Genomic DNA, 12919 nt, shown 5'->3' on the forward strand with positions numbered 1-12919 from the left:
TATTAAAATGAAATCTAAAGACACTAAAATGAAATCTAGTTTTAGAGGTGCTCAGACTTTGTACAAAAACAGATTGTATATATTTTGGAAGTTTTCTTTTTCACTCTGAACCTTTTAAACATAGGTGTTTGCTCCACACAGGTCAGTTTAGAATTCAGAAAGTGTGTGTGGTTTCAATAGTAATTATAAATTATATAGAAAGTGACACTTTTCTTCACTTAGACCACTATGCATATTGATGAGAAAGGTGTGAACATTCTGGGACATCTTGGTCAAAGACAATGGCCATGACGTAATGGCCCTGGAATGTCTTTGTGGCCCTCTACCCCCTACAGGTTTTCTTGACACATCATGAACCAATGGTGATCACTGAATTACCATTCCCTTATCATATGAATAGTTGTCATTTGCTAATGGGAGAGTCAAAACCTCACTCAGAGGCTGAAATGTGCAAAGGATAAGTTATACTCTCCTTACAAAGTGATTATTTATACTTTAGTTTCAAACTGTATATATTTAAAAAGTAAAGGGTTCAAGGTTGCTGTGGGTGTTAGTTTTATGTTTGTAGGACAAAAACTAATAAAAATACCACCAAGTACCCCACGGGGCACCTTAGTGTTGGAAGGGTTAAGATGCAATGTCTAGTCATAGGTTAGTTTGAAAATGTTATGGGCTGTTTCACTTTGAAAATGCAAATCAATCTTATACCCCTGTGTCTCCCATACGTCCCTTTGCGTACCCCTGGGTGTACGCTTACCCCAGTTTGGGATATACTGCATAGATAAGACACTTTTGTGACGTGTAATGCTATTTATCACTTCCTGTTGACAGCACACAACGGCTCCAGCTCTGAACGGGTAAATCAGATCTGCAAATCTGCAAAAATCTCTGCAATCCTTTATCCTTTTTAAACCTAAACAGACTACAACCCTGAATCAAGAGGACCTTAATTCTGGTGGTGTTGAATCAGTCAATCATCGAGTTTGGAATTGTGTAACTTTTGTTTGTGTGATCTGGGCCTAAAACAACATGGCTGGTGGGAAGGGAAGAGACAAAGAAAATGATCATAATGTGTCAATGGCACAAGTGCATGAACTTCTTGAGCAACAAAAAGCTTTTTACAAGGAACTTTTGCAGCAGCAAGAGAGCAATTTTAAAGCATGTGTTTGTACCATCATGGATACAACCAATAAGAGGATTGATGACTTGCTAAAGGAAATAATGGAACTACGAACAAGTCTGCAGTTTACACAAAAAGAGATGGATGACCTGAAAACTGCCAATACAGGATTTCAGTCAAACATGAAAGTGCAAAATTCAGATATAGACAAACTGGCGGAATCCATGCTAATATTAGACTCAAAGGCAGACTTTCTTGACAACCAGGCCAGGCGGACCAATATCATCATTGATGGCATTCCAGAGACAGAAAACGAAAACAGTTCCGTCTCACAGGAAAAAGTCTTGGCACTCATTAAGGACAAATTAGATCTAGATCCTAATGTCATTGCAATAGACTCCACCATGCGTTTTGGGAAAGTGAACAAATCCGAAGATGGCAATCTGGGAAGACCTCGTCCAATAGTTGTGAAATTTCAGAGAATAAAAGACAGAGATATGGTCTTGAGGAATTCGAGGAAGTTGAAGGGGACCAGGATTTTCATAAATGAGGACTATCCGGATGCTGTACGACAGAAAAGGAAGGAGCTTCTGCCCAAAATGAGAGAGGCAAGAGAGAGAGGGGACATTGCCTTTCTCCGGTATGACAAACTAGTCATCCGGCAAGGAGAGAAAAATACATCTAAGGACTGAGGGGCATGGATAAGTTACGATTGCAGAAAATGAAAGACTAAGAATTTTTTTTTTTTAACATCTCATATGTCATCTGCAGGGCAACCAAAGAAAAGTCTTAAGGTGGCACACATGAACATTTGTAGTTTAAGGAACAAAGTCAATGATGTCCATGAATTTGTAACAGCACACCTAGTTCACATTCTTGCAATTTCTGAGACACATTTGGACCATACTTTTAGTAATGGCTCTATGGCCATACCTGGCTTTAATGTGTATAGAAAAGACAGAAATTGCTATGGTGGAGGAGTAGCTTTTTATGTTCAGGAACAAATTCCAGTGAAAGTACGAGAAGATATCATGCCTGAGGAGGTTGAAGTATTATGGCTGCAAGTTTACATACCACATCAAAAAGACATTCTAGTAGGCTGTTGTTACAGACCTCCTAGTGTGAATATCAGCTACATGGATAATATAAGTGACATGCTGGATAAAGTTTGTAACTTGAATGTTGAGGTCATTTTGTTAGGTGATCTAAATGTAGACTGGTTATCATCTAACTGTCCCTTAAAACTTAGGCTTACTAACATAGCCAATATATGTGGAATGAAGCAGGTAGTAAATCAGCCGACTAGAATAAGTACTAACAACAAAGGTGTCAAAACTGAATCCTGTATTGACCATATCTTCATAAATAGATTGGAAACATACTCTAAAGCAATATCACTCCCGATAGGTTGCAGCGATCATAATGCTGTCATCATTGCAAGGAAGGGATACATACCAAAAGTCAAGCCAAAGGTCATTTTGTCAAGATCTTATAAAAGGTTCTCCCAGGAGGCCTTTGTGAATGATATTAGCAAGTTAAACTGGTCTAATGTTTTTAATGAAGGGGAACCAGAGGCAGCTCTTAAAGCATTCTTGTCCAAGTTTGTTCCAGTAATTGATTCACATGCTCCTGTTAGGAAGATGACCGTTAGAACTTTTGGTGCACCTTGGGTTGATGAGGAACTAAAACAATACATGTCTCAAAGGAACTTGGCTAAGAATATGGCAAATAAGACAAAGAGTGAAACTGATAGAAAGAATTATTGTAAATTGAGGAACTTTGTCACTAAACTTAATATTAAGAAAAATAAAGAATACTTTGCCTCACAGTTAAGTAAGTTTAATAATGATGGGAAAAAGCTATGGAGCACATTAAATAATATATTAGGGAAAAAGATATCTCCCCAGCCCACCTTTATTGAACATGGTGGGACTTTTATCACCAAATCATTAGACATTGCTAATCATCTTAATGATTATTTTATTAATAAAGTGGGTACATTAAGAAGGAGCCTATTATCTGGGGGAAATGTTAGTTTCGTTTTCAACATAAAGCATCTCATGAAGGATAAAACGTGCAGCTTTGAGTTTTCAGAAGTTGAGGAGGAGACTGTAAGTAAAATTATTCAATCATGTTGTAAGGACAGGCAGGTAGGCAATGATTTCATTGATGGCAAGCTACTTAGAATGGCTGCAATGGGTATTTCTGCTCCTATATGTCACATTTTTAATGCTAGTCTGAAGAATGGTATATTTCCCCAGGAGTGGAAGGTGGCTAAAATAATTCCACTTCCTAAGGATAAGAAATTAACCTTTGCAGCATCAAACTGTAGACCTATAAGTTTGTTGCCAGCACTTGGGAAAGTTTTTGAAAAGGTAGTATTCAATCAAGTACAACATTACTTTACAGTGAATAACTTGATAACAGAATTCCAACATGCATATAGGAAAGGACATTCAACCTGTACAGCCCTTACTCAAATGACAGACGACTGGCTACAAGAAATAGATCATAAAAAGATCTGTGGTGCTGTCTTATTAGATTTCACTGCTGCTTTTGACGTAATTGATCATGAATTGCTACTGCTAAAGTTACAGAGTTATGGGTTCAAACCCTCAGCGATTAACTGGCTAAAGAGCTTTTTGGAAAATAGGTCTCAGAAGGTTTTTTTTAACGGTAGTTTTTCAGATAGTGTAAAGGTAGAGTGTGGGGTGCCACAAGGAAGTTGTTTGGGGCCATTAATGTTTTTATCTTCACAAATGACCTCCCTTTAGTTATAAATGGGGTAAAAGTTGCAATGTATGCAGACGACACAACAGTGTACACATCTTCAAATACAGTAGCAGGTCTGACCGAGAATAATGCGTTACAAGAAGTGGAGGGTTGGGTGAAACAAAATAAACTTGTCCTTAACATATCCAAAACTAAAAGTATTTTATTTGGTTCCAAGCATTCCTTAAGGCATGACACTGGGCTTCAGCTTTTCATTAACAAAATACAAATTGAACAGGTAAAAGAAACAAAGTGACTTGGTGTAGTTTTAGATAGTCAATTGTCCTGGTCTAAACAAATAGAGAAATTACTTAATAAAATGAGTTGCGCCCTTGCGTTAGTTAGAAGGTACAGCACATTCCTCACACAGGAATTGATGAAGAGAGTGGTTAGCACCTTGGTTCTGGGTCAGATGGAGTATTGTAACATTGTATGGTCTAATGCCTGCAGAAAACATCTAGTCAAACTTCAACTGGTGCAGAACAGGGCGGCTAGGTTAATTCTCAAATGCCCACAGCATACTAATATTACTGACATGCACTATCGCCTAAACTGGTTAAGAGTTGAAGACAAACTAAGAGCACCACTATTGATTTCAACATGGGCAATTATAAATAATAAAGTCCCACTGAAACAATTCAGTTTGTTTTGTAAAACGGCTCACATCTATATTACAAGGTCTGCAATGGAGGGGAGATTTGTTGTACCCAGGGCTAACACTAATTCCTTACAACGTACAGTAAGATACAGAGCCATTATAGAATGGAACAGGATGCCAACTTCTATGACTAGAATCAATTCTAAGACCATTTTTAAAAAACAAGTTAGGAAGTATTTGGGAAATATCTGATTAGATAACTGGTTTCTAATTTAGGTAGGCATGCAGGGTATGTGTTTAATGTTCATCTGTTATAGTGTGTGAGATTTTTTTCTTTTTCTTGATGCTTCTTTGTTTTTGTTTTAATCTACATAGTTTTCTATTTTGAATTGATGTTGTATTTGTTTCGTGTTTTATGGAATGATTTCTTATTTAAGAAGGACCCCAGGAAGAATAGCGGGGGTGTCTGCCCCAGCTAATGGGGATCCAATAAATAAATAAATAAATAAATACATTTATGAATTACTGAAGATAACTTGTCAGGCAAACCCTAGACTTTAACTGATTGATTTTACTGTTTATTTTGATGGGCTGTTCTGGTTCACTATTTTTTAGCCAACAAACCACCAACATAGTTCAAATGCCTTTGCAATGGCTTTACCTCAGTAGGTTTGTTTTTGGCACTTTTCCACCACCTGGTGGAGATATTGGAGCTCTACATGTGCCTCTGTAAACCTCAGGTTTCAATTATGACATCACTCAGACATGAACATAATCCAGTTAAGGCGAGACACTACAGGTGGATTTAAAAAAAAAAATAATCGTTGGCTTTCTCACTCTGCCAAGAAACGTCTTTTCAACGACATCCAGGATTATAGCCAAGGAGTTTAGCTCAAAGTAAATTAGGCAAGGAGTGAATTGTGAGTACTGTTAGTTACAGAATGTGGTTATCTGTAGTTGTTAACGATTGTTACTTGCTTAAGGCGAGACACTACAGGTGAATAGGGTAAAAATCTTAAATAATAGGTATCACCATGAAACTTTCTCAGTTGATTACTCATGTTTAGATGAGAAATAAATGTATTACAATTTGTTTGTATTTTGATGATTGAATATGCAAATTATGCATTATCTAATTAAATATGCTCATTTGCATAATGTTTAAAAGATCATGTCTGATCATGGGATAAAGCCAGGTTAAAAATTCCTTTTCCCTTTTGATGGCATATTAGATTGGAAAAAAATTACAGAGGGATTTATGGATATCTACTTTTGTTTTCCTGTACATTTTCGATTTTCGCCATGTTTTTGGGGATATAATGTTACATAATTCAGGCTAGGAATAATATATTTACAAATCCCTCTGTAAATGTCTTCGTAATATAGTTGGGAACAAGACTGGAAAGTTTGGTGTATATACTGTAGGTTGAACTGAAGTGGAATTTTCTTACTTGGAGTATGACAAACTCATTTTGAGAAAATCGCATTTAAAGATTCAAGGAAGTGTCAAGCAATACCACGTGATGCATCTGAACGTTATCAGAAACGTTATCAGAAACCACCGCAAACCAATGAAATTGCGTCCTTAGGTTTAAAGCCCTGTTTTTGCTAACATCATTGGTTACTGCTGGAAAGGAAATGTCCTTATTTGGATTACATAGCGTTGTGTGGGAGATACAGAGCTTTTCAACGGTACCAAACATGTCAGGCATCAGAAAGCTGATATACTGCACGTTACGTTAGAATGCTAACTTTCCAGGAAACCTAGGAGAATGCTGACGCCGCGAACAGACAAAATGTGAATAAATATACACATTAATATATAATTAGGATATTTTCTTTATGCTAGTATGAAGGATTACATGTTTAGGGAGTGAACTAGCTCAAAATCTCAAAATTGACCACTGCTGAAAAAAATGATGTTTTTGCCTGCCGTGTCTCGCCATTGTCGTGTCTCGCCAAGTGTCATCATGTGGCTTAACCAGTTGTAGTATTTTCAGAATTACATTAAATATCAATCTTATTGCACTTAATAGTTGCTTTTTGTTTGTTTGTTTGTTTTTTCAATAAAGATCCTTTGAGAAGTTGATATGTGCAATAATGAGTGTATTTGTTAGTGTATTTTTCTTTCACTGTGATGAACCTGTTAGTTTACCATATACCACTTTAGTTCTGGATTGAGAATTTACTTGTGCTTCCCGGTGGCATCGGTGTGACACACTGGGGTCTTAATTTTGCTGACAGTGGGGGGCTCTCCAGTTTGGAGGCTCCACGTCCTTGCTGCCTGAGGGTTCTAAATGTGCCGCGGTCGTCAGGGGGCTCGTCTCCCTAAGACGTTAGACTTGGCCAGACTGTTTGCTGCCTTCCTCCGGTCCACAGGGGCCTGTTCTGGGGGTGACCAAGTCAGTTCCATCAGGGGGCAACTAACCACACAGGGTGATGGGGGCCAAGTGCCGTCGCAGCGATGAGCAAGCCTGACAGCAGAGCTCTGAAGCACAGATCATTCTTGAAGTCCTGAGCGATCTCTCTGATCAGACGCCTGAAAGGCAGCTTGTGGATCAGTAAATCAGTGGACCTTATAGATCTCTAAGAGCCATGGAAGTCTTCTCCATGATGTCACTACAGTGAGTGATGGGAGCCCAAGCCCATCTCAAAGGATGCCACTGAAGGCTGAAGGCTGAAGGCTGAAGGCTGCTGTCTCCACCTGAGGACTACTGCCCTATGATGTCTCTCTGCCGCCCCCCCCCCCCCACACACACACACACACACACACAAACTTACCTCAAATGTACACTACCGTTCAAAAGTTTGGGGTCACTTAGAAATGTCCTTATTTTTCAAAGAAAAGCACAGTTTTTTTCAAAGAAGATGACATAAAATTAATCGGAAATACACTCTATACATTGTTAATGTGGTAAATTACTATTCTAGGTGGAAATATCTGGTTTTTGATGAAATATCTACATAGGTGTATAGAGGCCCATTTCCAGCAACTATCACTCCGGTGTTCTAATGGTACATTGTATTTGCTAATCGCCTTAGAAAACTCATGGATGACTAGAAAACCCTTGAAAACCCTTGTGCAATTATGTTACCACAGATGAAAACAGTTTTGCTGGTGAGAGAAGCTATAAAAACTGGCCTTCATTTCAGCTTGTTGAGTATCTGGAGCAACACATTTGTGGGTTCGGTTATACTTTCAAAATGGCTCGAAAAGATACATTTCATGTCTATTCTTCACTGCACGAAAAGCAAGATTATCGGGCCCGTAAACGCTGTGATACTGCCGCGGATGATATGCATTCCTGGTTGATATCGGACATTCCCCCGAAATTTCCGTCTGCCGCAAATTCACGGAATTTCCCGAATACAGACCAAGAGGGGAGAGGGGGGCGATGTGTTAATTCTCACCTCCCGCTGACAGAGGTGTGAAAGGCTCTTATTAGCATATTGACTGTCAGCAGTCTAGCCACACACACCCTGCTGCAGCCATTGGTTGAAAACGACAAGGAATTGAATTAAAACGTCTTGTGATGAGACGGAATGAGATTCTGTCTAGGTCAGCTTTCAACAATTAATATTCTGACTTTAGGGTTTTGCTCCGGGGTTATCACATTTCTTGATATGCCTTCCGTTTTCAGAGTTCTGTCTTTAGAGTTTGGATTTCGGGGATATCACGATTCTTGCTTTGCCTTTCATTTTCAGAGTTCGAGGGTTGCAACGTATAGGCTGTTCCACTCATATTCCGCAGCTTCCTCTCTGTAATGTTCTTGAGATTCACGTTTGGCATGTAATTATACAGAGTCGGGCTTACTCTGGTATTGAGATAGTCATTTCGCAACTTGGGACATGTTTGCCACTCGTTAATATCTAACCTGTGACTTTTCAGGTAGATTTTGCACGAGTTTCGCGAGATTTGAACCTGCGCTCTTCAGGTCAGTGGTACTGCGTACCTAATGGTGCTGTTTCTAACCGCTTAGCCACCTTTGCTGGTTAGGATCTGGTTCGTCGGTGCGACAAAGTACCTGGTTTATCATTCCTCCCTCCTCTGGGGTATTTATCTTCTGTTACTGGAGCGTGCGAATTGGGAATTGTTTAGTGGACTTATGTGACGTTTTAATTATGTTCACCGTAAAGGCGCCCGAGGCAATATTAGAAACTTTAGACTCGAATAATAAACGTTCAATTTCTAGTCTTTTTTCACACGTAGTAAGTTTCAATAACACCATACCATTACATTTCGACATTCATAGTGGTGTAGTGTTCCCTGGAGAAGTGGGTATACTCTTTATTTATTCATACAGCACAGGATAAACACCCTGTTTTGAGAAGTGGGTATACCCAATGCTGACTGAAAAATAAGTGGGTAGCCTATACTCCGTGTACCTGCGTATACACTGGACTACACCACTGGACATTCAAGGAGCAAAGATGCGACGTTGTTGTGTAGTGAGAACTGATAAAAAAATCGCCTGCCTTCTGTTTTCCAGGGTAGATCGCATGTTATGCTAGAAATGGCTTAGCATGGGTGGGATGGGGAAAGATAACACCTTTCCATCCAGACGCAAATTTAGCTAATCGAAATCTGTAAGTGGTTTCCAGATATGTATAGTTGACATCTCTTATTTGACGAAGCAGTGAGTAAGCTGTCTTGCAATGTCTCTTGTCGAATTATCTCACATGTTTATGGTGGTATGTGTTTAAACGTTTTAACCCTTAGATGCATAAGTGGGGTCAAAAATGACCCCAGGGGTTGTTTTTTTGCAGTATCTTTTTAATTTTACATTTTTATCGTTTAACCTTCCATGTATTCCTCAAATAGGTTGTCTTTGACATTAGGCCATTTGGATTTGTGTCCAATTGTTATATTTTTAAAGTAATTTCATGTTTTGTATCAATACCACAGATTTGCATAGGTGGGGTCAAAAATGACCCCAAGCATTTTCTATGGAATTTCAAAGGTTAACCCTAGGAACCTTTGATTTTTATCAACTGTGACAGTCAGGTATACATTTACTGTCGATTATAACATCTCATGTCAGCAGTCTCACCATCCTGAAGGTTATTTTTACACAACAACATACATGTAAGTATCCTGGCTTTGTGACGCCAAAACCCCCTATGCAATTGAAGGGATTGTGTCAGTGGGAGACAGCCAGGGGAAGGAGTCAGTAAGAATCTGGGTCTCAACATCGTCAGTAAGTTGTGCTGTGGATTCAGACACACAGGTCGCAATGTCACCACAGACAACTTTTTCACCAGTGTGCCTCTTGCAGAGCTTCTCTTGGAGAAGGGTCTGACTATTGTGGGAACATTACGACAAAACAAGCCAGACATCCCTCCCGTGATGAAAGCTTCGAAGACCAGGGAGCTCTTCAGCACTGACTTTGGGTTCAATGGCAGCATGACCATGGTCGGCTACGTTGGAAAGAAGGATAAGGCTGTTCTGCTTCTCAGCACAATGCACCACAGAAAAATGGTGGATGAAAACACCCGCAAGAAAAAACCAGAGGTGATTCTCTTCTACAATCAGACGAAAGGAGGTGTAGATACTGTGGACCAGATGGTTGGCACCTACACCTGTAAACGCCAAACGCAGAGGTGGCCCTTGCTGCTGTGGTACAACCTGATTGATATTGCCACCCTGAATGCCTACTCCTTTTTCAAGGCTCAGCACCCTGAATTATATGCAGGTATCACTCAGGCCCGGCGGCGCTTTCTTACAGAGCTCTCACATGAGCTTGTGACGCCTTATATGAGAAGTTGACTGGAAGATAACCTATACCTACCAACCACAATCACTGCAGCAATGGAAAGGTGTGGGGTGACAAAAGCTGCAATCCAGCCACAGGAGGGAAACAGGCAGGGCCAACAGAAGAGGAAAAGGTGTAAGATGTGCCCAAGGAATCAAGACCGCAAAGCCAGCAATAGTTGCTGGAAATGCAGTGGCCATGTGTGCAGTGCTCACTGCCAGAAAAAGGTACTTTGTAACAGCTGCACACAGTGAGAAGAGAGTGTTTATATGTGTCTGGGCGTGCGACAGAGGGACACACACACTCTGAAAGTTCCTGTTTTGAAAGATAAGAAATTAACATGTCAAATATGAAAATTCTCGTGTTGGGATCATTTTTGGATGTTTACCTTTCTCAAAGTAGTTTTTTGATAAAATGTTAATGAAAAGTGATAAATGAACATGTCAAACATGAATTAGCCAATGTGACCAATGTGGGCTTCTACAGCAATACACAGGGTCGAAGATTGTCGTAAATCCCACATTTCATGCAGTGCTTGTTCTTAGTAATGAAGGCTATTCCATGTGAGAAATTGCGAAGAAACTGAACTTTTCCTACAACGCTGTGTACTACTCTCTTCAGAGAACAGCAGGAACGGGCTCTAACCAGAGTAGAAAGAGAAGTGGGAGGCCCCGGTGCATAACTCCGCAAGAAGACAAGTATATTATAGTGTCTAGTTTAAGAAAAAGACGCCTCACAGGTCTTCAACTGGCAGCTTCTAAGTGGTACCCGCAAAACGCCAGTGTCACCTTCTACAGTGGAGAGGCGACTGGGATGCTGGCCTTATTGGCAGAGTGGCAAAGAAAAAGCTATATCTGAGACTGGCCAATAAAAACAAAAGATTGATATGGGCAAAAAAACACAGACATTGGACAGAGGAAGATTGGAAAAAAGTGTTCTGGACGAATTTAAAGTTTGAGGTGTTTGGATCATACAGAAGAACATTTGGGAGACGCAGAACAGGTGAAAAGATGCTGTAAGAGTGCCTGACGCCATCTGTCAAGCATGGTGGAGGTAATATGATGGTCTGGGGCTGCTTTGGTGCTGTTAAAGTGGGAGATTTTTACAAGGTAAAAGGGATTTTAAATAGGGAAGGCTATCACTCCATTTTGCCATACCCTGTTTACAGCGCTTGATTGGATCCAATTTCCTCCTACAACAGGACAATGACCCAAAGCGCACCTCCAAATTATACAAGAACTAAATAGGGAAGAAGAAGGCAGCTCGTATGCTGTCTGTTATGGAGTGGCCAGCGCAGTCACCGGATCTCAACCCCATTGAGCTGTTGTGGGAGCAGCTTGGCCGTATGGTACGCAACAAGTGCCCATCAAGCCAATCCAACTTGTGGGAGGTGCTTCAGGAAGAGTGGGGTGAAATTTCTAAAGAATACCTCAACAAATTAACAGCTAGAATGCCAAAGGTCTCCAATGCTGTTATTGCTGCAAATTGAGCCTTTTTTGACGAAAGCAAAGTTTAAAGAACAAAATTAATATTTCAAATAAAGAACATTATTTTCAATCTTTTCAATGTCTTGACTATATTTTCTATTCATTTTGCAACTCATTTGATTAATACAAGTGTGAGTTTTCATGGGAAACATGAAATTGTCTGGGTGACTCCAAACTTTTGAATGGTAGTGTACCTCAACAATCACATATAAACCGATTTTATATGCCTACACAATGTACAGTAAATACAGTGATATAATGAATACTCACAAGCAAAGCCTTCTCAAAGCAAGAACGTGTACAAAGAGCATTTACTTTCGTGGAGACGGTAAATGGAGAAAACTAACGTGGTTGAACTAGAACGGTAGAAAGCTTACTTCCTTCACCCCAAGAGATGACAAAATAAAAGTCCCATGGAAATTCGTGGCTGATTTCCTATTCTAAAATAACCCATAAGATGGCGCTAGGACATCGCTGTAAATGTATGCTGTTGTGTTCTCATAATTCTATTTCGTCGTCTTGGCGGCATGATGTTCACTGTTCAGATCAACTGCATCCACTATGATTTACCAGCGTTTCATACCCGTTTGAGCATTAACTCTTTGGTGACTGCCCCAAAATTGACAATTTTTAGTGACTTTTTGTAAATCTTGGATATCTCTGCAAATATTGCACATAACACCATATATTATGATTCATTTTAAAGGGTGATGGATGTAGAATCAATGTAGAATAGATTAAAAAAACAAATTCTCTCAATTTAAATTATTAAACCATAATTTATGCTAATTTATGCGGCGATATTTCTGAAATAAAACACAAAATGTAGGTGTAATCTGCTGTGGTTGCCATCATGTTTAAATTACTGCAATTGTGCAAACGATAAGTTTTAGTATATATTGTAAGGAATCTTCCTGCCAAGTTTGGAGTCAATTTGACAAAATCTTCATCTCCTTTCATGCATCTATAGGTCGCTGAAAAAACCGGAAAAACATAATTATTTGGAAAAAAAACACATTTTTTTCCCAAAAAATATATATTTTCTGTATCTTGTTGAAACACCAATGTATTTGCCTAAATAGATATAAAACATGTCACTATAGAACATTTGAACAACATGAACAACAGTTATTTGATCAGGTTACTTCAATAAACAAACATGGCATGGAAGGTCAAGAGTGACCTATTT

The sequence above is a fragment of the Sprattus sprattus genome, assembly GCF_963457725.1.
Source record: "Sprattus sprattus genome assembly, contig: scaffold_34, whole genome shotgun sequence".
NCBI lineage: Eukaryota > Metazoa > Chordata > Actinopteri > Clupeiformes > Clupeidae > Sprattus > Sprattus sprattus.